General features: G+C 47.6%; 1 protein-coding gene across 8 annotated transcripts in view; it reads left to right on the top strand.

The window, feature by feature from the left end:
• Positions 1-27967, top strand: part of TRPM8 (transient receptor potential cation channel subfamily M member 8) — a 144210-nt gene that overhangs the window by 25894 nt on the left and 90349 nt on the right. The window lies entirely within an intron of this gene.

The following is a 27967-nucleotide window of genomic DNA, read 5'->3' as shown; positions in this document are numbered from 1 at the left end:
CCCACCAAATGGTTATGCTAATAAGGCATATGGAGCCGCACCAACCAGGTCAGAGCATGAGAACTATATAAGCAAGCCTCTCCTTCCCCTCTGGGTCCTGCCCAACTCATTTGTTTCACAAAGAGCTGAAGAATAAAGCTTTCTGCAGAAGAATCCTGCTGTTGTTGCGTGCTGTTCTTGCCGGCGAGAACGGGGCGCGCGACAAGTGGTGCCGAAACCCGGGAACCAGAACATCACCGGCACAGGGAGGACCCTTCAGACATCTGGAGAGGATTCAAAACTGCAGGTCAGAAGAAAGCCCGGAGGGGTAAGTTCCGAGAGGCCCCTGCTTTTTAGGATGATGGTTGATGGTTCTCTGTAAATAAGGAGGCACCATGGGGAATGCACCGTCATTAGTCACGGCGCTGCAGACAGCTCTCAAAGAGCGAAACTTGAAGGTCTCCAGCAAAGTCTTAGGATCTTTTGTGAAGGAGATAGACCGTGTGGCCCCCTGGTTCATTTGTTCAGGGTCCCTCTCAATCCCGAGCTGGGACAAACTGGGGAAAGATCTTGATAGAGAGGAGGAAGAGGGTAGCCTGAGGGGAGGCACCAGGCCCCTCTAGAAACTGATTAGAGCTTGTCTGCAAGATGAGAGATGTGAAAAGGTAATAAAAGAAGGTCAGAGAGCATTGACAGATATCCAAGAGAGCATGTCAGAAACGGAACGGGAAACAGCGCGCGCGGCCGAAAAAAGGCCACAAAAACGAAGGTAAAGAAACCCCAGAGTGAGGGAGAAAGCCCGCCTAGGGCAAAAGCGAAAGAGCCCCGAGAAGCGAGTGACGATCGCCTCGGAGAAAATAGTAAATACCCCTGGAAAGAGTTGAGGGACCTCCAACTCTCCAATAGGGAATCTGAGGAGGAATTAACGTCCGCAGAGGAAGGGGAAGAGAATAAGACCGCAGAGTGCAGAAGTAAGGGAACCAGCAAAGTTGAAAAGCGGACCAAAGAAAAAATGAAAGCAGGGTGTCCCCCGACGCCCGTTGCCCCGCCACCTTACGTGAGTGGCGCACTCTCCTTTTGCCACCCAGATACTCTTCAGGCAATTAGACAAATGTTTCCTGTATTTGAGGATAACGGTGTACGCTCTCACCAACCCCTGAGTCATAAACAAGTTAAAGACTTAGCGGAATCCGTCCGAGCGTATGGGGTCAGTGCCAACTATACCATAGCACAAGTTGAGAGATTAACAGAGACAGCCATGACACCCGCAGACTGGCAATATGTAACTAAGGCATGCCTTTCTAGTATGGGGCAATACATAGAATGGAAGGCATTGTGGCATGATATCAGCATGACCCAGGCACGCGCAAACGCGGCCGAAGGACAGCCTGCGTGGTCATATGATATGCTGACGGGCCAAGGACAGTGAGTAGCCAACCAGACCGCCTTCCCCTTACAAGTATACGCACAAATAAACACGTGTGCCGCCAAAGCATGGAAAGCCCTCACCAACAAAGGAGAAGTATCAGGCAATTTGACAAAAATTATTCAGGGGCTGAGCGAGCCATTTTCTGACTTTGTCGCTCGTATGATGGAGGCCGCAGGCAGAATATTTAGAGATCAAGAACAAGCAATGCCCCTAGTAGAGCAATTAGTATTTGAACAATGTACCAAGGAATGCAGACAGGCGATAACACCCTGGAAACAGAAAGAGATACACGCTTGGTTGAAAGCCTGTAGAGAAATAGGAGGGCCACTCACCAACGTGGGCCTAGCCGCAGCCATATTACAGAGCCACAAACAAGCCAGGATCACTAACAGAAGTATTAAATGCTTTCACTAATCTGTCACGAGGCCTGTCCCAGTATCTTTCAGGAAACTGGTCCCAAGACTTTGATGGAGCACTAGAAGAACTGCGGCGAGAAATAATCCACATCAACTCCACCCGTCTAGATATCTCCGTAGCGGAAGGACTCTCTTCCTAGTTCCTCAGAGCTCTCTCCCACGTCAAGGAGTGGGCGGGCATGGCTGGGATGGGCGTGTTCCTGCTTGGAAGTCTCATGCTCCTACTCTAGTTGTTATGCAGACTCCGCAACCAACATAAGCAGGACAAGGTGATCCTTGCTCAAGCCCTAATAGCGATAGACGTTGGCGCCTCTCCCCAAGTGTGGTCAACATGCTTAAGAAGGAAGCTCGGCTTTAGCTTGAGGTAGCTCTTGCACCCTGAGCCCATGTGGCACTGCACCAGGCCCGAGTACCTCAATGCTTAATCACAGCTTTCTTTAAGAAGCTCATGGTGCAAGAAGGTTGAGAAAAAAGGTCCAAACCCTTTGTACCAAGCGGTCCCAACGCCAGCCAGAGGATGCGAGGCAAAGCACTGCAAGAGGTCTTGGACCCCTCTGAGAGGCATGCCTGACTGCATAGGGGTAGATGCCCAGAACCCCTCTCCAAAAAGGGGGCATCAGGAAGTATGATGGAGGTCAGGCCTCTGTCTCCGCCTCTGCTGGCAAGTTCCTCCTTGAGCTTCTGTTAGACAAAAAAGGGGGAGATGTTGGCAGCCGCGCTCAGAAAATAGCGCCCAATGCAGGGCAGCCGGAAGGCCCCGAACTTCCTAATGACAAATCATCCCACACCACTAAACTACATGCTAATTGCGCCTTGGCATAAGGACCAATGAGACCCACCAAATGGTTATGCTAATAAGGCATATGGAGCCGCACCAACCAGGTCAGAGCATGAGAACTATATAAGCAAGCCTCTCCTTCCCCTCTGGGTCCTGCCCAACTCATTTGTTTCACAAAGAGCTGAAGAATAAAGCTTTCTGCAGAAGAATCCTGCTGTTGTTACGTGCTGTTCTTGCCGGCGAGAACGGGGCGCGCGACACCTGGAGGTGGAAACCTGCGTTTGATCTTAGTTTCACATGCAGCCCGGCCATGTGAAGTAGTGCAGATGGGTCCTCAATCAACTAATATGTTAGCTGCCAGCTGTGCCAGGAACACGGGATGCACAAGTATTGTGCTGTCACCCTCTCTAAGGCCTGAGGTCGTTTACATCTGAGATATAACATTGCACAGGAACTGATTTTCTATATGTTTATAGTTTATGAGAAAATGAACAAGAAGGCATTGAACATCCTTGAGTCTGGATTACTTATCCCATTCTAGGATTGGGAAAAATCAGGAGCCAAATAAAGTAAAAACACAAACCAATGTACGTATAGTTCCTAGGACCCCAGATTAAAAGTGTCCGGTTTTGGTTATTGGCAGAGTTGTGTCTTTTTCTGTGTCAAGGCTGAAGATGTATAAATTGGAGCTGATCCTTAATCCGTAGTCTGCAATTGATCAAAGGTGATGTATTCGAAAGAAAGTTCAAGGCTTTCTTCTCCTGTGTTTTGTGGCTGTAGCTGTCTCCATCCTGAGAGTCTTGGGTACAGATTTGGGTAGCGTTGGTCCCGTCCTGGTATCCTCTGGTGCATGTTGGAACAGGAACCTGCTGTAGGTCCAGCTAAGCTTAATTGAGCACCACCACCTGCCACGTGCATTATTTCATGAACTTGGGCAACAGAATAACAACCGCAGGGAGTAAAGGGAGCCGGGTGCAAAGAGAACATTTCTGTCCATGGAAAATTGCCTGCTAAGACAGTCCCACCCAGATGGGGGTAACACGGCCTCAGTGGCACAGCGGAGAGCGCTGGTGCCCACTGAGGGGCTGTGACTTCCGGAGCAGCCCCCCGTGCTGGGGCTCTGGCTCACGTCCTCCAACTCTCATTTGCTGAGGCTGTCTACAGAGCCACACTCTTGGCACCGATATACCCATGCTGCCTGGAGTACCACCACATTTGCCATCTTTTCTGTTATCTTAATTAATATAATAATGATGAAGGAAGGCAATAATAGCAGAGTCAATAAGTAAGTAGTACAGTGGAAGCGTTCTTGATTGATCTCCTCTCAGCTGAATCTCTAGACATGCACTGAAAATGCTAATCGGCTCTTAAAATTGGCTGGGTTTGGCCCAGAACACACCAAATGCTGCTACAGCGCCGCTCTTTAGAAAACCTTTGAACTACCTACCCTCTCAGTGCTCACAGGGGTCTGATTAAACAAGTGCCACATGGGTTTGCTCCCGAATTCTGTTTCTGCCAGTTTTATTTGATGTTATAGTGACGCAAATTAATTAAACATTTCATAAGTAGATGGAAAGTGAATGTGAAAACTAAGAGTTGCTCCTTCTATGGAACTGTATTAGTTTTCTATTGCTACTATTGCAAGTTAGCAGAAACTGGGTGTCTTAAAACAACTTACATTTGGTATCTTACGATTCTGTGTGCTAAAGTCTGACATGGTTCCGCGGGGCTAATATCAAGGTATCCTCAGGGCTGTGTTCCTTTTTGGAGGCTGCAAGGGAGAATTTGTTTCCCTTGTCTTATCTCTTTTTCTAACCTCCCTCTTAGAAGGACCCTGTGATTACACTGGGCCCCCTGGGATAATCTGGGATAATCTCCTTATGTTAGAGTCAGCTGATTAGCAAAGGAATTCCACTGGTGACCTTAATTCCTCTTTATGATGTAAACTAACATACCCAGGGTCTGGGTGTCAGGATGTAGACACCTTTTGGGGGTCATGATTATGTTTACCATAGCAAGCTAAATGGAGTACGTCTCATGAGCCTTTAAATATTTGCTGTTCTTCAAAGAAACTAACATCCTCCCAGTTCTGATGGTGCTGGTGAGAGTCTCTGCTGCACTGAAATCACAAGGGGCACAGTGATCACGAATGAGATGTAGTTGCATGTAATCCCCCAAACAAGATCTGGACAGCTTGGTGATAGGGAACAGTGGTCTGACTCTCCAGCGTCCAAGCTCATAACTGACTTGCTGTTAATAATAAATAATAACATAGCGATGATAGTAATGGTAACAGTGAACATTGCTTGAAGGCGCTGCTCTAAGTGCTTTACGTGGCTTACCTCACTGAGACCTCCCAAGAACTCTGGGTAGATACTGTGATTACCTTTACTAGTCTGGATGAAGAAACAGGCACAGAGAGGTGAAAGAATGTGTCCAAGATCGCACAGGTGAAATGGCAGAGCTGGGATTCTCACCCGGGCAGTCCCCTCTGGGGCCTGGGTGCTTAACTTCCAGTCTAAGCATCCCAGAAGCAGCCTTGTGCCAGAAGGTCTGGGGGATGAGTTTTACATATGGCAGATGAAAGCGCCAGGATCCCAAGGAGGGGTGGGAGGGAGAAGGATAGGGGATGAGGCTGCAGGTTGCTGCAGGCCACTCTGTGGATGGGGATTTTCTTCCGGATACAGTGGGAAGCCACCTGATGGTTCTAGAAAGGGGACTGATATGGTCTCACAAGTGCTTGAGGAGATGGCTCTGGAAGAGGAGAATGGATCGTGGGAATAAAAGTGGAAGCAGACAGGCCAGCTAGGCGCCGTGGCCAGCACCGAGGACAGAGGAGGCATTGCCCTGGATGAAGGAGGTGGCAGTAGTGACCAGAGAAAGGCTGGATTTGGGATTCACCGAATCAGAATTGGAGGCAGAGCCAACAGGCATCACTGATGGCTTGGGTCACGGGGGAAAGAGGACGAGCCCAGGGTGGGGGCAGTGCTGTCATACAGCTGTGGGGAAGTGCAGGATGAGGTGGGCCATGGGCTCAGGCACTCTGGGTGGGGACTGTTAACAGGGACACTGAGGATGGTCATGGAAATCCCCGAGAACATGACTTGTCCCACAGAAGTATGGTTGACAAGGGCAGCTGAAACGGCCTTGACCTTTCTTTGAGTTTTATCAGGGCCAACTTGCCTCCCTGTGCCTCTTATCTGAGCAACTCTGAGCGTGTGTGAGTGTGGTGTGTGCATGTGCGGATATGTTTACGTGTGTGCATGTATGTGTGCATGTGTGTGGATGCTCATGTCTGTGTGTGTGTGTGTAGGTATGTGTATATATGCGTGTGTGTGTGTGTGTGTGTGTGTGTGTGTGTGTGTGTGCGCCTGTAGCAGAGAAGTTAAACAAAAGGACCCTGGACCCAGACAGCCTGAATTTGAAACCTGGTTCCACCACTTGTTAATTATATAACTTTGGGCCAGTGAGTTACTTAACCTACTTGTACCTCAGTTGTATCATCTGATGATGCTACTAGGGGCGTCTTCATCCAGGTTTGCTGGGAGGTTCAGCGAGTCAGCCCTGAAAAGGACATAAAGCACTGAGATCGGACAGCAGATGTTAGGTACTGTCGCAGGTGAGCGTGTACACATGCACATAACTGTACAGGGAGTTTATGAATGTGAACTTATTAAAGATAGAAAATTCTTTATTGGGTGAATGGTCCAATGCTTTCCTACTTGAGATTGTCATCGTTATAGGGTGGATATTAGGAACAAAGTTTAACAGAAAGCCTATCCTTGGCTGTGGATGGAAGGCCTCACCCAAACGCCCAGATTCCCATAGTAATAGACACTGTTTCTCCATCACCCGAAGCCCTTCATACTGGACTGAATTCCTCGCATGCAGGGCTTTGCCTTCAGTGCATGTGGACACACAGCCCCAGCCCAGGGCCTGGCAGCCAGGCAGTGCTGGTTTGGTGAATAGGGGCAGAGCTTCTAGGGGTCGGCGGACTGAGGTGCCCACTCCTCCGCTGGAAAATGTCTTTCCCATCATGTTACCTTTGGGGCAAATATTCAGCTATCATCTGAGGTCTCTTGGCTATTTTTGCTTCTGACATTTGAACCTTTCCACTCAAGGACCACTCTGTGGAAAGGTAATACTTCTAATAATCCTAATTGCCCACCACTCTTCATATCCTCTTTTCCATTACACTTCATCATCCGTAGCCATGGTGCTTTTAAGAGCCTTTGAGCCTCCTTCCTGTCTTTGGATGGGTTTCTCATCCCCGAAGCGGAGGAGGAGCGGGCCGGCCTGCCAACCCAGTGGGCCTGGAATGTGTTTTTCTCCCTCTGCTGTTACCACTTAAAAGTGACCAGAAATCACTCAGAACTTATTTTGTCTCCTCAAGCAAAGTTTCAGTAATTTGGATAAAAGGGAAGAAATGGGTTCTTTTGCCTGGAGCTCTAAAATGGGACGCAGCGAGGTCATATAGGCCAAATTGACTGCTATGTCAATTTTCAGTATGCAAAGTAGTTTCATTTTTCTCTCATACTCAGGAGCTGAAGCACATTTAGGCTGCAGTCAGGACAAAAATATTTCCTCAAGGGACGCCCTCCACCTTTGCTTAGTCTATTCAGATTGCGGGTTTTTAAATGCAGTGTGCTCTGAGGCTCTTTGAAATGATCTACTTTAGGTCTGAGATCCTCTTTCTAATTCCTGTTCATTGGCATCATTGCCAAGCTTGTGTGATAGTCAAGGAGTGGTTGTGTGCCGTGGCTAGAGAGTACACGGCCGTGTGGCTCAGTAGCAGTGCATACTTACCAATTCTTCGCTCTGCGATGTGGTGCCTGAGCTGAGAGCTGTCAGGTGGTATTACTGTCCAGGTGAGAACACCCGGCTCAGAATGGTTAGTGACCTTGCCTGAAGTTGCCCAGAGCCTGGACTTTAATCTGGTCCTGGTTTCCAGAGAGGGAGTGCTTAATGACTATGGTATCTGCTTTACACTGAGTGAATGGCTGTAAAAACATAAGCCAAATTGTCATTGTCTACATTTATGATGGTGAATATCAAGTACTTGATCTCTGAGTCTGAGTTATTCTTGGTGCCAGTCCCTTTGGGACACCTATCATCTCTCTCTCTCCCTCCATCCCCACCCGCACCCCATCCTCACCCTCACCTTCATCCCCATCCCTATCCTCCCCTCCATGCTCATCCCCACCTCCGTCATCTCCATCTCCATCTCTTCGTCTGTCTCTATCTCCAGTTCTATTTCTGTCTGTACCAACTGCTGGTCATTCTTGTTTCCAGTCCCAGTGTAAATTCTCATATGCAAAGCAACTTGGGTGCCTGACACGGGAAAGCCACTGAGGTGCTCCCCTTAGCCCCTTTTCTCTGGCAGAGCTGAGGAAGGCTCCCGACAGGAAGAAAGAGTTTCAGGCTCCTGTGTCTTACTAAGTCACTAAATAAAACCTTGATCTCTAAAGAGTGTGAAGCCTCACAATTTCCTGGTCACCTACAATGGATTTGGGAGGGAGCAACGTTTAAATAAGGGGCCAGGGCTAAGGCTGGTCAGTGCTCAGATGCCTTGACCTCAGGGCTGGAACAGGAGCTTCTCATTTGAGATCACAGAAGAGACCAGTGCCTAAGGGCCAGCGGCACCTGATTCTGTGGGAGAAGCAGTGTCCTAGGGGCTGGGGAGGCGTCAGAACACCAATCCAGAGGGATCCTTCTCTCCTGGGCACAGAGGGTCCCTGGGCTCACCTGATGGACCATCTTCAGGGTGGTGGCACTTTAGCTCAACCATATTTCTGGTCCTTATGTTTCTCATTTGCTGCTGGTCCTGGACCATACTTACCGTGGTGCTGGCAGGAATCTGGTTCTCCCTGGGTGCTTGCTCTTCAAAGAATGACTGGACCAGTAGCATGGGCTCACCTGGGAAGAACTTATTAGGGTCATAGCTTCCTAGGTCCTCCATCTCTGCTGAACCAGAATCTGCATTTAACATCCTCAGGTGATTTGTGTGTACATGGAAGTTTGAGAAGTGCTGCTTTTTATTAATATGCTGTGGAGCCCCTGGGTAAAGTGCCCACTCAACTAGTAACAGGCTTGACTCCTCACCCAGCCCTTGGAGAAACCTGGACTCAGGAGGCAGGCTCAGGGCCCACCTGGAACTCCAGCTTCATGTGATGGTCCAGGTTCATGGGCAGTTGCAGGTGCAACCTCCCCACAAAAGGCAGGTTCTTCATGTAACACCCAGGGGTCCTCTGTGCACTGGACTGGAGGCTGAGCCCTTCCAACCAGCTCCCGGGAAGCATCAGCCAGAGGGCAGGGCTGCCATGCAGGGCTGTGCCCACCTCCAGAGGAGGGGAGCTCTGGCCAAGAATCTGGAGGGCAGGTGACCCCCAGTGGGCTGGGAAGCCGGGAGTTAAGCGAGGGAAGAGGAAATCAGAAGGAGCAGGCTGGAGAGATGGAAGGGAGCCAGGCGAGCACCTCGCACACCTGCTGGCTGGGCTCTGTTTCATGGCCATGTGTGTCTCCTGTAGGGCTGGAGGGGTGGTGGCCACATGACTCTGACTGGCCCATGTGGGCAGGTCAGCACTGCACCAGATGGGTTCTTTGGAGGCACAAGTGGCCAAGAAATCTCTCCCACAGGTTCTGCAGTAGCTCAGAGCCAGTGTGCTGTATATACTGTGTGTGTGCTGCACGGAGTATGCACTGGCTGTGGACTATGCCATACTGTAGTTTGTTGGGTGTCTCTATAGTGCAGTAGACGGCTGGTGTGGCAGGATGTGCCCGAGCTCTGGGGGAAAAGTTCCTGTGTTTCCTTCCCTGGCGGATGGCGAGCCTGGGGTGACAAGGGAGTGCTCTGTGCCGCATAACCACTTCCCTGTGTTCCTGCCCAGCTCCTGCCAGCTGGCCTTGCCCCGAGGGAGCACACCTGCCACCCCCAGCAAGCTGTGTTTTGCCTATTCCTACCGAGTGATGGTATTTCTGGCATGTGTTACTTCAGAGCTGCAGTTCTCAAACTTGGCTGAATTTGAGAACCATCAGATTCCTCAGGTCCGTCTGGAGATCCTGGTTCAGTGGTCTCGGGTGTGGCCTTTCAGCCCAAGCCCTTGAAAGGCCGATGCAGGTAGCCACAGGCTACCTACCCCCACACACTAGTGGAAGCATGTGGGGTGCACTATCGATATCAGGGTGGGAAACAGGAAGAGGGTCCCCTTCTCCCTGCCCTTGTCTGCCAAGGCAAGCCCAGACTCCTGGACACTGAGTTGGAGGGTCGGAAGGAACCGCAGGGGGAAAGGACACCAGTGTGACCGGCCCATCTGCCGTGGTTGGTCCTTCTAGGATTCCCCCCAGATCCTGACAGCCTGAGATGCAGGCAGTAGGACCCCCCCTGAGGAGAAGCTCGGGCCCGGTGGGTGGGGTAGTGTGTCCAAGCTCCCTCAGATAGCAAAGTCTCAGAGCTGCTGCTCAAATCCACTGTGGTTTCATGCAGTATTTTTAAGAATTATTTTTCATTGCAGAAAAATACACATAAAATCTATCATCTTACCCATTTTCAAGCGTATGAACCCGTGGCATCACGTGCACTCACAATGCTGTACGATCACCACCACCATCCATTTTCAGTTCATTCAATTTTGACACATTGTTTCAGTACGGAAAACAGCAAAGCAAAGCTGAGAATCCAGGTCTACAAATTTAGCAGGTCACATGCTGATTGGCTCTGCTTATCTTAGTGGGGCAAAGATGGGCCTGGAGGAGCTGGCCAGGCCAGTACCCTGTGAGACCTGATCTGGGGACCTGGGTGGATGGAAAGGTGTCTGCTGCTGCCACTGATTTTGCCCAGAAGAGCCACCTTCTGGTACAAAAATGTAATTCAACAACCTAGCATTTAAAAATAGTTTTTAAAAATCTATTTGCCTTGGTTTGGGAGCATTTTGTTAAGTCTTGGATAAAATGGCATATGGTTATATGCCTGTATCTACACACTTATATCTCTACCTACACATTCTTCCATCTCTATCTCTGTCTCTATGAGGGCAGTTTTCCCTAAGGATCCATTCCCTTAAGACTTTCAGAATACACTGAAGACATTTTAATAGAAAATTTTTAAAGCCAAACAGTATTTTGTTGAGATTAACACAAGTTTGGAATTAGAATGAAAATTGGGATAGAACAAATAACTTGATGGTTTAATAATCAGAAAATGAGTGAGAAAAGTCCACACTAGCTTAATCAATCTCACTTTGAAACCAGAATAGGGTTACTTGTTTCCCCATACTTCTAACAGTTACCGTAAAGCTGATTTGCCGCCCCCCAGGGGGACAGGACTGTGCAGAGCTGAAGGAGGAGGCCTGGTGCGGGGGGGGCCAAAACCTCCCCGGGAACTCTCCGCTCTTTCCGTGCTATCTCTGCTGGTCCTGGCTGTTTCGAGCGAGGGGTTGACAACCCCTTCTACGCCCAACCTTGGGGGCTGTATTAGTCTGCTGGGGCTGCCATAACAATAACAAAATATCACAGATGGGGGCCGGGGAGGGGGCTGCTTAAACAACAGACATTTATAGTTCCTCACAGTCTCCGAGGTTGTAAGTCTGAGATCAAGTTGGCAGGTTTGATTTCTTCTGCAGCCCCTCGGCTTACGGACAGTGCTCTCCTTGTGTCCTCACGTGGTCTTCCCTGTGTGCACTTGGTGCTGTGTGTGACTTTCAGAGCATGAGCGACTTGCTGTCACAGGGGATTGCCCTTCAGGTCAAATCTGAGTGCCCAGCCTGTGCTCCGAGCCCTGTCCTCTCCAGTCCCAGCTGGGATTCTGCCCAGCCCCGCCCCTACTCTAGCCCCCACCCCAGCCTCCTCAGCCTTTGGTTCTTTCTCTCTTGGTATATTTTAAACCCAAGATGAAATTGTATAACCTGTTTTGCAACCTATGCCAGTCACTTGGCAATATATAGTTTGAATCTTTTCTGGCAAATACAGCTCTACGTCGAGGTGTTTGCCGGCTCTGTAATATTCCGTCTAATGAGTGGCATTCTCCCCCCAGTTTCTCCCCTTCCCCAACGCTGAATCCTTCTCTCATCTGCTGCCAGCTGTCTCTCTGCCAGCCTGGGAGTGTTGCTCTGTCACCTTCCACAGAAGTATTCCTTCATAGCCTGTCAGTGTGCTTCAGTCTTTATAATTTTCTAGTTTTCTATTTTTTTCCAGTTAAAAATTTAGGTCTGCTTTCCAATTCCTTTCTTTCTGAAAATACCTGAAAGGATGCCGTGGTGACTGCAGGTGAAGGAGAGGACCAGATCTGGTGGCTGTGCTCCCCTGTGCATGTGCATGGGGCAGTGGGATGGGGGGGAGGGAGCACTGGGAAGGATTTATTGTAGGGGTCTGGGATTATTTAGTCCTGGGACCCACATTAAGGGTGGTTTTGAGACTTCTCTGATTCTCTCTCCCGTTTCTGGCTAGATCTTTTCTCAAATGGGTCCTCATTCCCACGCAGCACCTGTCATTTCCAATTACCACAGTCCCTACCCTTCCCTATTACCTTACCCTTGACCACTCTATTCATCTTCATGACCTGACTGACCCTGGGAGTTCATGACCCTCTCTTAGTTTTTTGTTTCTCTTTGTCAGAGGGGTTTTCTCCCTGAACTGAATATGCTCTCTGCAGGAGTTGCCACTGTAATTAACTGCAGCTTGTGTCTCCTGTCCAGTCTCGCTCAAATCCCTCCGCCTTTACAAAATTGCCCCTTGACACTCATTATGTTTAATCTCTAACCCCTTTGCATTTGTTTGTACTATATAATCACTCTTTAAATTATACTATCCTATTTCTACTTGCCTGCAATATATATTTCATATACAAATACACAACAGGAATCACAGCCAACACTCTAAGAGCATTAACTATAATGAGACTATTTAAATGATCCTTATGGTACATCATTTAAATAAAGTGACTGAAAATTTCCCACTGGCACTTACTACTTCATCTCTTCTAATGGAGTTTTCACAAAGACAAAATATAGTTTATAGGGGGCATGGAAATTACTTTAAACTATTAAAGCTAACCTTACTGAACCTTCCTGCCACCCTTCACCCCCCGTGCCTAGCTAGCCCAATGCTGAGCATATGGGGTGTGGCGAAAGCTAACAAAATTTGTAAAAAGAGCCCCAATGTTTTTACAATTTCCTGTTTTTTTTTCTTTCCAAATCTTAATTAAAAGCTTTTAATCTATTGATTAGTCTTGTCATTACTTGCCATAATGAGCATTTCCTATTTCATTTGTGGTTTTTAAAATACGCTAACACATTGCAGAAATTAAATTTCCGTGTGATTTAATACCAGGATTGGCAAGCCAGGAGTGGGAATTTTGTATTCTTTGTTAGCACTTAAAAAAACCATGCTCTATAGTTACGTGGTCAAACTCATTTGCAGTCGCTCAGTTGTCTCCGAATGGCATCGTGGCTTTACCTCTTCTTTCAGAGGCTTAAGTGATGTTGTTCCTCCTATTGAGAGAAGCTCAAAGAAGGCGGGGCCGGGAAAGCTCAGGTTATAAAAGCCTTCCTGCAGCAAGAGGCGCAAGTGGGATCTTTGGAGGGCAAGCAGATCCTGCCTGAAAAACTTCACTGGTACGTTACCCACGTTTGCTTTTGTCTCTCCATGAATGTTGCGACTGCCGTGTAACTTGTAGAACTGACAGGAGTGTAGTGTGTTGGAGGAGGGCAGCATTTAGTTTTTCTAAACTAAAGGAAGACAAAATTTGTAATTTCTCAAAGAACTCAAAATGCTAGTCCAGAGATAGATTCAGTACTTACTTCAACTTGCTTAGAAATGTAGAAATTGGTGCTAGACTTTTTGAATGTTTTAAAGTATAACTGCAGCTCTTTCTTTTCCCCTGATGGACAGTTAGAATGATTCAAAAGAGCTGTGTTAAAAAATTCACTGGCATCTTAACTCTGCAACTATCTAAAGCAATCCTACATTCTCAAACCCAATTCATCAAAATACAAGTTTTCTTAAGCCGACACTCTGGTGAAACATAAATTAACATCAAGCCGGACTGCCCTCTAACCCGCAGTGTTCTTTGGTACTGCCCCGGGGAAGTCTGCATCGGACTTAGTTCCACACACTCTCTGGTTCCTTTATGTTTTCAGTTCCTGAAACATGCTCATCACTTGTGTTATTCAGAAGCAGGAGAGAAATGACGAAGGATTGGATGAATAGTTCAAAGTTTTATTTCTATTTAATTTTGAATCCGTTATTGCCAATGCTAACTTTCAGCGTTAAGGTTCTTAAGCTGAAAGTAAAATCTAGTTAATATGTGCTGATGCAGATATTCTTAGGATGGGAGTTTTAGCTCATCGGTATCTTGAGAGTGTAAAGAAATTTCTTTCAAGGTTTGACTTCAGATTTATAATTCTTAAAAATTTATCATTTAAGAGTTATTATCATGCACTATTAATAGTTTTTGTCTTGCCTAAGAACTGAAGATATTGGTATCTGTGAAGGTGATAGGGTTCCAGGCACCATAAGGGTCCCTACCTTTCCCCTAATTCTAGAGGGTTCTTAGCAAATAGCACCTTCAAGCATCCTAGGCTGGCAGGGTCCCACTTCCTGTCTCTCTCCTCCATTCTTTAGGGCAGGGTGCTTTGGGGTCAGTGGCTTCAGGAACCTCCATTGGCTTTCACCATTTTCCCAGTTTTTACCCATCTATTCAAACTTCCAGAACATGACTGATAAAACCATGGCAATTAGAAGAGCAGGATGATGCCTGTAACAGAACAAATCTCAGTTCTCTAGTGGGGACTGGGATGGGGAGGCTAGGTGTCCATTAACCCTTGCAGGCCGTTGTAATTTGTAGGCCACTGTAGTGCTTATGCAAAATGGGAATTGAGAAGATCTCTCTGGATGGTGTCATTTGTATTTGAAGCTTCTGCAAGTGTCACACTCACCATTATAATGAATCATTGATGGGAACGAAGAGTGGCGAAGGCTGGGGTGTGTACAGTCCTTTGGCAGAGACTCCTCGGAGCACGGGCAGTTGGGTTCCTCTCTGACTCAGTGTTCCATAAGTGACTGTCTTATCTATTCTCTTTTTACCGTAATAAGACTTAGAACTGTATGTCCCACTTAAAAGTGGCATCTCTGGACTGGTCTGACCATGGCAATAGGCGGGCTCAGACGCAATTTCAAAAACATGCCGATGGCACTTTTGTATTAGGACAATAACACAGCAAATTGATTTTTGTTTTTGTGTTTGCTTCTTCATTGGGCTCATAGGATTCAGGAGTATTCTGTTGTTAATAGGTGGCTTCTAAATAATTTAAAATTATTCATGAGCATCAATAATAAAAATAACATTAGGCCAACCTCTCTCCCAGCCAACAAAATGAGGTTTCTAATCTTTTATTTAAATTTTGATAGTGTATTAATATAGTAAAAGCAAGAAACTATCGCCTCACAATAGGCAGTGAAGTAACATGAAATAGCTCGATGTCTAAGGGTTGGGCTCTTTGGTCGGCCTTTCTGGGTTTGAAAATCCTGCATCTACTTATCAACTGTGGGACTTTGGGGAAATTACTTAACCTCTCTGTGACTCGGTTTCCTCATCTGTTGAGGTGGGAAAGTAATAATTCATACAACTCATGGGAGGATTGAGAGTTGATACATGTTAAGAGTGTAGCCTGGCGCCTGGCATGCAACAGGCGTTACCTACTGCAAAGCTGTTATTTCTTCTGGTACCAGGACGCTATACCTGCCTGGCCCGATGAAGATGCGTGCCGTCAGGACAAACTGATTGGAAATCCAAGTTGTGACTACAGAAGAAACGCTAAGCTCGAACTGACGAGACACTGCCTGTTAAGCTTCCCATCAATTACATACTTAGGTTTTAAAAAGATTTGATTTCAAGTTCTGAAAAATGTGAGAGCAGTAAAATTGGTGTTATTGCGGCATCTTGGTTTAGCCCTGTGATTCTGCCAGTGGGGTCTCTAGCCCGGTAGCATCATGAGCATCGGGGAGCCCATTAGAGATGCAGAATCTGCGGCCCACCCACAGCTGTCTTGCGTTCTTCAGGCAGGACTCAGCAATCTGAGTTTTAATGAGGCCTCTGGTGACTCAGTCTGTTCAGCAAACCTGTGTTTCTCTGGGTGGGAAACTGGAGAAGCTGTCAGTTTTTAGTTTGGAACTGCTGTCCTTCCTGAGTTGTATTCAGTATCTTCATGATCTATTGCAAAAGTTTGAAAAAAGTGAATGGTATTTCAGAGTCCATTTTTATTTTAATCTTTTGCTGAGGTAACCTCCATAGTGGGTATTAGCATTCATTAATTTCATCAGACCTACCTGCACCTTTGAGAGAGAGGAACATAAATAAAAATAATTGAGATATTGATAAAAATACAAACGCAAAGATTTTTATGTAACTAAAGAAACAAGCCCTAAGTCTGGCCGAACGCTCATCTGTCTCTGTACTGGGACCATCACTGTACTGACCTGTCATAGCCCTGCTTTCGTGGTCTTACCTTAGAGGTGTATCTCCAGCGTGCATTCTGGGCTTTGTAAGAAATAGGCATACAGTTTAGTGCTGTAGGCATTGCAGGGCTCTGGCTGGGATGTTTCCCACCATCTGGCCCCTTATTCTTTTATTTATTTATTATTTTATTAAGGTATCACTGATATACACTCTTATGAAGGTTTCACAAGAAAAACAATGTGGTTATCACATTCACCCTTATTATCGAGTCCCCCCCATACCCCATTGCAGTCACTGTCCATCAGTGTAGTAAGATGCCACAGAGTCCCTATTTGTCTTCTCTGAGCTACACTATCTTCCTTGTGACCCCACACACACCATGTGCACCAATCATGATACCCCACAATCCCCTTCGCCCTCCTCCACCCCTCCCCTTTGATAACTACTAGTCCCTTCTTGGAGTCTCTGAGTCTGCTGCTGTTTTGTTCCTTCAGTTTTGCTTCATTGTTATACTCCACAGATGAGGGAAATCATCTGGTATTTGTCTTTCTCTGCCTGACTTATTTCACTGAGCACAATACCCCTTGTCTTTTTACACAGGAGCTATTTCCTTTTAACTTACTATTTTGAAATAATGATAGATTCACAGAAAGCTGAAAAAACAGTACAGAGAGGTACCATGCATCACACATAATCGTATAATATCAAAACCAGGAAATCCACATTGGTAGGCTCCACAGACTTTATTTAGGTTTCATGGTTTTGCACATACGCATTGGTGAGTGCATAGTTTTACACAGTTTTAGAGCCGGTGGAGTTGTGTAGCCACCACCATGATCGAGTTATAGAACTGTTGCATCACTGGGAAGATCCTGGTGCCGCTCCCGTGTAGTCACAGCCATCCTTCCCATCTCCAGCCCCTGCCCGCAGGAGCTCTGGGTGCACTGGCCTCTGTTTCAGAGCCTGGGTGGGGGTTTGATCTTGCTTGATGGATGCTGCAAGGCTTCCAGTTGACCATGTTCATCCCTTGGCTTTGGCCTCTAGCAAGATTAGGGTGCAGTTTCCAGCAACCCCTGCATGCGGACTTTCTGGGTGCTGGATGAGTCCCTCAGCAACCAGGGTCCCTTTCTTGCTCTACCCTCTGCTCACATCTTTGTCTTTGGTTCCTTTGTGTTCAGTAATATTTTAGTAAATCGCTTCAAGTCTTTGTGCACAAAGGTGAAATATAAAAATTTAAACTGCAAAAAAAGAGTACTACTATGTCTTTTCCATTTGTTATTTAGATTGACCTTTGCCCCTTCCCTTCCGGAACAGCTGACAGTTGTGTGGGTGGCTTTCTTCCTCACCCTTTGAGATCCTGAGTGTGTCTTTCTGCTGCATTCACAATTGAATTGGCAGAGGATACAAGTTCTAGAGTACAGTCTTTTTCCTCTAAAAGATAAATACTCTTCATCTTCTAGCTTACAGTGTTGGAGAAGAGAAGTTTGATGCCACTCTGATTCCCTCCCTTTTGCAACTTTTTTTTCCTGCTATGTTGCTTGTATGGTTTCATGTTTACTCTTATCCTTACATCTTATCTTATCCTTAGCCTGCTAACTTTGCCTGGCATTGTTACTGGGCAGCTGCATCTGGGGAGGTCTCTCCCTGTGCACTAGGTGAAACCTCAACCTGGGCTGGAGAGGATTCTCGACACCGATCAAGAAAGAATTCTTGAACAGGTCAGACGAGTCGGTAAGGAAGGAATTCATTAAAGTGAGAGTAGCAGTGGATGGCAGCAGCCATGCAGGCTGTAGGGAGAGCAAGGAAGGGCAGAGGAGGAAAGGGAAGTTCACTGAACTCCTGCTCAGCACGGGGCAGATACCTTGCCAACTCCTGAAGCCAGGGTCACCTGGCATCCAGTGTCTGCTTGAATCTGCACAGTGTGGGAACTAAGCCCCTAACCACTCCAGGATTTAGGGGAGTCACAGAGCACTGGGTGGAGTGAGATTATGTTCTGAGAACTTCCCAAAGGCAAAGAAAGGAGATTTTTGGGCAGGCTGCTAAAAAGCATGGTCATACAGCTGCAGTCCTGTCTAGGTCACCCAGGTGACGGGAACTTGCAAGCCCAGATCAGAGATCTTAGTAGCCCTTCCCTACCTGTCTGAAGTAGGACAGACAGAGAGAAGACTTGTGCTTAAGACTAGAAAATTGAATGAAATAGCAAAGTAACAAAGATGCTTGCCCCTGGAAAAAGGGGTCTCTTATTAGCTTCCCAAGAGCCTTGGAATAGCATGAAGACAAAATGCAATAATTTCAGCAGCAAGAAGGCTTTATTTAAGGCAAAGTACACACTCAGAGAAAGGGGAGTATGACAACTTCAGAGAGCAGGCATGCTTAAAGGCTTAGAATTCATGTCTTTTAGGAATTTCAAGAATGAGGTAAAGGGCCAGGGGAGCATAGGGTGACATGTGGCCTCATGATGTCTCTCTGGTGAGAAACCTTCTGTCACCATCCATAGTTAGTCCTCTAGATTTTCTGTAAGATAAACTTAACACAAGAAATTTACTCATCCTGTTCTTCTCCAAGATAATGGTTACCCTCAAGCAGTGGGAACATATTTAGGACTTCTTGCCCTGCCTTAAGATAGGGTCAGTTATTGGCTGATTACCATAAAATATGTTAGGAATCTCACCTCTTAACTGTCTGGTTTTTAAAATGGAGTCTTAGCCTTAAGATGGAGTCCCTCCTGTTCATACAATATTCTTTACATCTCAATATTTTTCATCATAGGCAGGAAAAATCATGATGCTTGTCCCCTGTTCCTGCCCTGCGTCAGCATGAAACCCTGAGAAGTTTTGTACTGAAGACTCAATTCTTCTTTAGCCAGGGGAGAAGATTAATCTTGTTGGCTTTTTGACTCTTATATCTCCTGTACATGGACCATTTTCTTCTCCTGAAAGGCCTGTTACATACATGGCCCTTCTCCTACACATGTTCCCCATAGCTCCACAAGCAGTGGCCACAGAAGTGTGGCACTGCTGCCCCGGGCAGCACCCATCTGTGCTGGAAAGCTGGTGGGGCAGGGCCTCATGACTTCTTCCCCACCGTACTGTCCGTTGGACAGTGCAGGACGCTGCTTGCATTAGGGGTGGCCATGCGCATGCCGTGGACTGGTGTCCACAGCTCGTCTGAGCAGATTCTCTGGTATGACATCAGATCACCAACTGATGCTGGTCTTTGCTGCCCCTGAGTAGGGTGCCACTTCTGTGCAGGAAAAAGACATGACTCAGTACTGGAAGCCAGTTTGCTGATGGGCCACAAGACTGCTCTGAACTTCTCCCCTCCTATCTGGGTTGCCAGTGCCTTCATCTCTCTTTGCAAGACTGGGAGGCAGCGTTCTTTGTGGTGCCATCCATCCCCAGGGGAGGCTGTCATCAGAAAACACTGATAAATCAACAACAAACTTTCCAGAGCTGAAACAAAACAACAAAACTTGAGCTTGCATGTGAAAAGAGAACACGGTCTGTATAAAAATTTCAGATCAATATCTAGTCAGAGTCAATAAAATATTAGCATTTAAGAATAAGGAGGAGAAGCATAGACATGTTGGACAGAAATAATAAAAATCAGGCCGCCCTCAGGGTGTTCCTTTACGAGATCAAAAATCTAGTAAGAATGGGACTGTTTCTGTGGTGTGGGGGGGAAGGTGTCGGTCAGTTTGCCCGCATGTGAAAAGACATGCACATGGGCGGAGTTCCCGACACACACACACACCTCTTAGGTGTCACTCCACTAGAATCGTCCCAGGACTTTCTTCTGGTGCCAGCAGATGAGTCCAGGGTAGAGAAGTCAGGTGTGAGAGGGCGCGCGCTGGGCAGGGCACCACTGATGCATGGAGGGCTAGGTCTAAATGAGTTTTGACAATATAGAGATCAAAATTAATATGAAAATAAAAATTATTCTCAAACATTAAAATATAGAATCTATAAAGAATAGTTGAATAATAATGACCTGGGTCTAAATCCCAGATTACATTGACCGCTGTCAGGAAGTTGGGTGCCAGCTAAGTGCTCAGAAGGAGCTGAGGTGGCCAGGAGTTAGCAAACATTGACCAGCACTGACTTAGCAGTCACCTGCTATTCACCCCCTTGTGTGGTCCCCTCTCTTGAATGTGGGCAGGACCTAGTGACTTGCTTTTAACCAACAGGATATGGCAAAGGTGATATGGGATGTCACTGCATGATTAGGTCACAAAAGAGTGTGACTTTGCCTTATGGGCAGACGCTGTTGTCTTGTCAGCTTGCCCGCTTCGAGAAAGCAAGCTCCCATGTTGGAAGGCCCACAGAGCCAGAAACTGAGAGTGCCCTCCAGCCAACAGCCAGTGAGCTTCCGGGGGCTGTGGTCCCTCAGCCCCGGGGGAACGGAACCCTGCTGATGACCGTGTGAGCTTGGAAGCAGAGCCCCACTCCATCCAGCCTTGAGATAAGCCCCCAGACATGCTGGCACCGTGACTGCAGGCTGTGAGACCGTGAGCACGGAACCAGCCCAACTGAGCCCAGATTCCTGATCCGTAGACACTGTGAGAGCAAAAGTATGTGTTGTTTGAAGCCGTTACATTTTGGGATAATTTCTTCCACAGCAATAGATACCTAATGTGAGTGGTTGGACTCAGAAACATGTCCCACGGATGCTGTCCACCACATGGCCACAGCCATACTCACGGTGGCCAACGCTTCCCCGTCGGGTCTGGAATCCCGCCTCTGCGTCCCACACACCCTCTTGGACTTTCTCTTCACCTTTTCCCGTATCTCACGCCTGTTCTGCTCTGTCTCTGGGTCCTGTTGAATGTAAATCTGTGTATCTTCCCTAGGTGTCCCCCAATTTTTCATTCCACATGGACCCCACAAAGTGAGCCGATAAACCACATGTGTCCCTCGCGAGCAGGGCAGGGGGGCGGGCCACCAGCTTTGGCATTGTGGGTTTTTCCTGCCACACTGCTTTGCTCTGGCACTTGCTTGCTTTTCTCATGAAGTCCTAACACTAGTCATGGTAAAAACACTATGTTTGCATTACTTAAGCACTGTCCACACCGCTGTAGGCCCGTCCTCTCCAACCCTTACAGTAAATCCCGAGGGGCGGGGAGACATGTTTTTGAGATCAAGAAATTCAGTCTCAAGGGGCTGAGCTGCTCGTCAGCAGTGGAGCCCAGCCCCAAGTTTGGTCTTTCCTGACTGCAAACCCAAGTTTTGGTTTTCTCTGTAACATTACAGTCTTCATTTCCCTCCAAGTCTGGTTACAGGAATAGATGTTTCTCAGTGTGTTTATTTGAATTCCTCCTGATGCTGTAATTTGCATTATTAAAGACAAAGTACTTTCTCATTTTTGCCTGAATTTTTCAGTCTCTGTCCTATGGTACGATGCTTGAGCTTCCCTGAGGCATTCGCCAACCTGCAGTGTTTTAGAAGCGGAAGAGCACAGTGAACTGAGCTTGTGAGTGACATGAAATCATCCTTGTCAGGTCTTTTATTGAACTTTACGGGGCACCCTCAGTGTCACTTCACTGGTGGGTTCTTATTGGGGGGGGTCTTTGAGGTCTGATCAGGTGCTATTGATACCAGGGTTCTTGTTCATGGAGTTGAAGAATGAACTTCACAAACACTCAAGGTAGGAGAGCAAGGTGGAGGCTTCTTTTTTTTTTTTTTTTGAGAGGCATCTCTCATATTTATTGATCAAATGGTTGTTAACAATAAAATTCTGTATACGGGGGGTCAATGCTCAATGCACAATCATTAATCCACCCCAAGCCTAATTCTCGTCAGTCTCCAATCTTCTGAAGCAGAACGAACAAGTTCTTAAATGGTGAACGAATTCTTACATAGTGAATAAGTTCTTACATGGTGAACAGTGCAAGGGCAGTCATCACAGAAACTTTCGGTTTTGATCACGCATTATGAATTATAAACAATCAGGTCAAACATGAATATTCGTTTGATTTTTATACTTGATTTATATGTGGATCCCACATTTCTCCCTTTATTATTATTATTTTTTTATTTGTAATAAAGTGCTGAAGTGGTAGGTAGATGCAAGATAAAGGTAGAAAACATAGTTTAGTGCTGTAAGAAGGCAAATGTAGATGATCAGGTGTGTGCCTGTAGACTATGTGTTAATCCAAGCTAGACAAGGGCATTAAAACATCCACGGATGCGGAAGATTTCTCTCAAAACGGGGGGGGGTGAGGTTCTAAGCCTCACCTCTGTTGATCCCCAATTTCTCACCTCATGGCCCCCCTGCGACTGTGCCTGTCTTAGGTTGTTCCTCCCTTGAGGAATCTTACCCGTCTCTGGCTAACCAGTCATCTTCCGGGGCCATACAGGGAGATGTAAAGTTGGTGAGAGAGAAGCCATATTGTTTGAAAAAGTTAGCTTTTTACTTCTTTGCAGATTTATGCCCTGTGGCTTCTATGCCCAGCAGAAGGTGGTGGCTTTTATTTAGAGATAAAGTGAGAGGACAGAGCTATGGGCTCATGCCAGGAGGGATGGAGAGTGTGTGGTGGCTCGTTGACTAGGGGTTCTATGCGTGATTGAGGATTTTTAGGAATGGCGGTAAAGGGCTAGGGGTGCAGACTTGTTGAGTGTTCCCAGAATGCTCATTTTTGATGAGTAACAGAAGAAATTTGCTGCTCTGATTCTTTCTCGGGATAGCAGCTGTCCTCTGGGAGCATGTCAATTAAGACCACCTGCCGTGCCCCCAAGGTGGGCTGGGCTGTTGCCTGTTTGCTAAAGAGTGTGTTAAGAATCTTACTTCTTGACTTCTAGGGCTGTTTATAGCTGGGCTTGCTTACCAAATTAATCTCTTGCCCAGGTTGCAGATGACTTGATTAGGATTATAGAAGGAAACATAGCATATAGGTAAAGTTAAAAATAAGCTGGACCTTTCAGCAGGCTAAGGTAAATTTTACAGTGTCATGATCTAATTGACAAAATGAAGTCACAAGTTATGCTGAGATACTTTTCTTTATCTGGGGGACATTTAAATATTCCAGGCCAAGTTGCTCCTGGCCTTTTGAGTGTGAACTGATCTCACTGAAGAATGTCTCTATTCCTAGTCTGGTATCTTTACCCTGGAGAACTGGTGTGACTCTGACTTTCCTGATGCTTAACCTGGAGTTTTGAAAGGGTCTTCTTTGCACATTGTTACATCGTTCAGGCTGTAATTATCTTGCTTTGCTTTTTTTCCAGAGGCTCTCACCCTACTCTGCGTAAACCCACGGCCCCTGTCTCACCATCACTTCCTTGGCTTCATTTCTCCACTCCTACTGAGAGTGCCATTAATTCAGAGAAATGCCCCCAGAGAGTTAAAGGTAGAGCAACAGGGGGGCCCTGGACTTGAGACTCATGCTGGGAGGCATTATGCCCCACTGCCCTTTAAACGGCTGGAGTGTCAGTGCCCCTTTTATGTGGACGCCAAATACCGCAAATCTGACCCACAGAAGGAAGTAGCAGCTGAGGGGCGATTCTGGCAAGGCTTCAAGCTTAAGAATTGTATATTGTGGTTACTTTGTGCTGTGTTACGTTATAGGTTTGGGGTCATGCAGTCGTGTTTCCCAAGATGTATGAGGACCTTCAAGTCCTAATTGATCACCTTTAACTTCTAGAGCTTGGTAAACCATCTGGAAACTTACTTTTCCTTAAGTAAAGTAGGGGCTCTCTTATCCATCCAGCAGACTGCATTGCAGCCTCCCCTGGCTGCAGGTGGGTCAGGTGACCAGGAACAAATGAGCAGGGCACCCGAAACCCCAGGGCGGGTGTTTGCAGCTGTTCCTAGGCAGCAGAAACCCTCCTCAGAAGGAGCCCTCTGGGACCCTGGACGCGTGAATCCAGTGGAGGCAGCGCTGCTTCCATTGTTGTGGGGTGGGGTCCCAGAGCCCCTCCCAGCAGGGGGGCCCTAAGGACCCCCTTTTAAAACCAGCTCTACACGTGGCAGTTGCATGAACCCTGGAGACCCAGGCAATGTCCCCAGCAAGCCTCTGCCTATGGGCAGATGGGCATTTCTTCTCTGACATTGGAGTCAGGCCAGGTTAGACCAAGGTGAAGGTCAGCTCCACGTCCAGGAACAATTTCAAAGATAGGAGGTGCGAGGGGGAAAAGAAAACGAAGTCGTTCATCAGTATTTGTTATGCCACTACTGACCGTCTCTTCCTTTGATCTTCAGTCTTCATTTCACCGCTCCTGCCTTCCCCACAGACCTATTCTCTGCTCTGCTGTTATTGTGGTTATTGTATTTGACTGGTACGGTCATCTCTCCATCTCTGCTAGTTTTCTTCTCCCCAAATTTAAACATGATGGCACCTCTTTAGAGCAAACAGGTTGGCCAATGGCCCCCTTTCCCCCATGTGCCCCATGGGAGGGGAGGCAGGTACCACTGTCTTCTCGCCACCTGCCACTTGCTGAAACTGACTTTGTTGAGGTCATTGGTGTCTCGGCCTTGCCCAGCCTCCAGGTACTTTCCCTGTTTATGAAAACTATTTTCCAGATTACATAAGCAAGGTTACTTTCGATAAGCAAATTAATTTTAATAAATATAAGTAAAAGAATAAAATGAAGGTCACCCATAGGCCCTCCCTTCACAGATAGAATGGTAACCTTTGGGTGTATTTATTTCCACGTGCCCTCACCCATACATACCGCATTCACATTCCCTGCAGCCACAGCTGCCTTCCCAGAGGCACGCGGTGTGTCAGCACCTTTGTCAGGAAGCCCAGAGGGTCGCACGGTTAGTGGATGAACCCAAGTTCACTGTGTCTAACGCCGGAGCTCTTAACCACTAGGATTTCCTGCCTCTTGCTGTTCTTTCCTACTCACAAGGAATCAGTAGTTTCTCCATGTCATTAAAATACACCTTCCTAACGGCACTCTCCTTTCACTTTAGGCTGGAATGTCTCCTTATTAATGGACACGTAGGTGTGTCCAGTTATCCCTGTTATGAATAACTCAGAGATGAACATCTTTGGGGTACAATTTTCTTACGTGTTTCTCATGTCTTTTACCTAGATTCTCCAAAGCCAATTCACTGGGCCAGCAGGGATATTTAAACACCTTGCTGTATTAGTGCCAATCGCTCTGCAGGCAGTAAAGTGGTTTTTGCCCCCACCTGATCATGAGAGTGTCTGTCTCATCCCCTTCTTCCCGGCATCAAATACTATCAGCTGAAACATCTCCTCTTGGCGTTTCATTGGTGTTGGGTTTTTATTACAAGGGAGGCTGAGCAAAAGCACAGATGTATTTTTGTGTTTACTACAGCTTTGTGTTAATTTGTTTGGTGGCTGCGGATCTTTACCCTTTGATCACTTTTCTACTGGGCCTTGTACCGTCGCCCTAGTGGTGTGGTCTCATGACGTCTACCTAGCTTGTGCCACGCTGGCCGATGCCCCCGGGCCGGCGTTCACGTCTCCTTCCCTCATGGCGGTCGTCCCACTGCTCCCACTCCCTCGCCCTCTCCTGCGGTTCCCAGGGGTCCCCTGCGGACCCTCTCCTCTCCCTCTCTGGGCCCTCGCTGGGGACTTGCCTACCTTTCCCCCGGTCCTTGGTCCTGAGGCCCCAGCTTCTCCCACACACAAGCCTGACCCTTAAGTGTGTTGAGATGATTGATAAGCAGTCTGTCTGGAAGACCTGTTATGCACGACATTGTAAAGAACACCCAGACTCATGATCAGGCAACCTGAACATCAGCCGGCCTCAGAAGCCAGTCAGGATCCAGTACCCGCTGAAGGCCCTGGGGGTGCCGGCCAGGCTGTTTGCTGCCCATCCCACGTGGCTTTCCCAATCTTGTTTGACTGACAGTAATTAAAGAGCAAAAATATACACTTTTTCCATTGCAGTGAAATAAGCAGTTTTTCCACCGTGAGGTCAATGAAATCATTTCCTGGCAGTTGGTGCCCTACTTAGAAGCAATTTGGTGTATGGGGATCACAGTAAATACCTTGTGGGATTGATTTGCGGTTTTACAATGATGTATGTAAAGTACCGATTAATAGTCTGAGCCTCACTTTGGAATGTCTGGGGAGGTAAGTAAAGGAAGCACTCATGGCTTTAAACAACCCGGACGAACTGTTCTGAGTGGGTTTTAAAGAGGCTTCCAGTCTCCGTGGGGTGGGGAGTTTTGAGGCCAGGTGGGAGGGACACCTGGTTGGAGCAGTGTGGCCTGAGTGTGGGGTTCAGGCCTTTCCACGTCCAGGGGGTGTGCAAGGCACTGTGGAAGCAGCCTGACAACCAGGGGAGGATTTGGAGAGTGTGTGGGGCGTTATTTGTTCATGTTAGTTATTCACTCAATAGACACCTGCCCATGTCTGCTCTGTGCTCTGTGCCAGGCTCTGGGGATATAGTCTGAGCAGGTAGATTTGGTGCTTGACTTCTGCAGGTTAAGCAGAGCAGGGCACCCAGAGCTTGGTGGAGAGCAGAAGATCCTACTGATGCCGGGGTTCTTGTTCACGAAGCTGAAGAATGAGCTTCACAAACACTCAAGGCAGGAGAGCAAGGTACAGGCTTTTATTTAGAGATACAGTGAAAGGACAGAGCTCCCGGCTCACGCCAGGAGGGAACGAGAGAGTCTGGGGTGGTGCGTTGTCTACGGGTTTTATAAGCAGTTGAGGATTTTTTTGAGAACACGAAAGAAAGCTTAAGGGTGTGGACTTGTTAAGTGGTCCCAGAATATTTAGGATTAACTTAACACCAGCACCTTCCTGCTCTGATGATCTCCCGGAGACACCAGCATGTTGGTCTGGGGGCATATGAAACAAGGCCACCTGCTCAGCCCCCAAGGTAGGCTGAGGTATTGTTTGCTAAAGACTAAGTTCAGAATTTCTAATATCTTTACTTCTTGGGTATTAAAATGCAATCTCATCTTTGAGGTGGAATCCTTCTAGCCTTTTACTGTGTTGTTTACACCCGGGCTTACTTGCAAAATTAGTTGCCAGTTTGCCAAATCACCTCATCAGATCTGAAGGAGAAAAGACAGCACAGAGGCCTGGGCCTTTTAGCATGCTAAGGTGAATCTTACACATGATTATAAATGATTAGCATAATAAAAACATGTGCTACTCTTATTTATCTGGGGAATATTAACTGATCTCACTGAAGAGTGACTCTAGAGCTGAATGTTTAACACAGAGACTTAGTAGGGGGTTTCCCTCCATGTAGTTACATTGCTCTGATTGCAAATATCCTGCCTTGCTTTTTCCGGAGACCCTCACCCTACTCTGACTACACCCACGGTCCCTGTCTCACTGCCAGCACAGGTCATGGGATCCTGATCCCTGATGGGTGTCACAGGGCACCTGCCTGGAGAAATGGTGTGCAAGGGAGGCCCCGAGCGTAAGCACGAGATAGCCAGATGGGGAGGGTTTGGGGAAGAGGGTCCCAGACAGAGGGTGGGGCCCCAGTGGGGTGGTGGGTCCCATGTGAGGAGCAGGGCCTGGAGAGGGGGCAGGCTGGCAGGCTGGGGAAGCAAGCTCCCTAGCCACTGGGGGCCACTAGAGAGGCCGAGGGGGTAGGTGAGGCCACGGGACTGCCACCTGCACACGGTGCCGCCTGGAGGTGGTGTGATGGCGCTTCATGGGCGGCTGGCAAGCTTGGTGCTGGAGGAGATTCCGGAAGACGGGTATTCAGAAAGGATGACGCTTTCCTTCTAGAATGTCATGTTCACTGTGTCTCCCAGAAAACACGTGGATGTGGAGCGGCCATCGGTTGTTTTTTCTGCTCCTTGGGATACAGGACTGTCAGCGTCTGGGAGACGAGAGGGACAGAGAGCCCTGCAGCGCGTGAGGGGAGGGTCCGGGCCTGAGGGGGCCGGAGGGCAGGCGGAGGCGTCTCCGTGGCCGCTGGGGCTTCTGTGCTGCCAGCCTGCTCCTGAGCCTGGGGGGGCTGCCGGCTGCCCCG

The sequence above is a fragment of the Manis javanica genome, chromosome 12 (genome assembly GCF_040802235.1).
Source record: "Manis javanica isolate MJ-LG chromosome 12, MJ_LKY, whole genome shotgun sequence".
Taxonomy (NCBI): domain Eukaryota; kingdom Metazoa; phylum Chordata; class Mammalia; order Pholidota; family Manidae; genus Manis; species Manis javanica.
The sequence above is the reverse complement of the archived record's forward strand: the minus strand, read 5'-3'. Positions and strand labels throughout refer to the sequence as shown.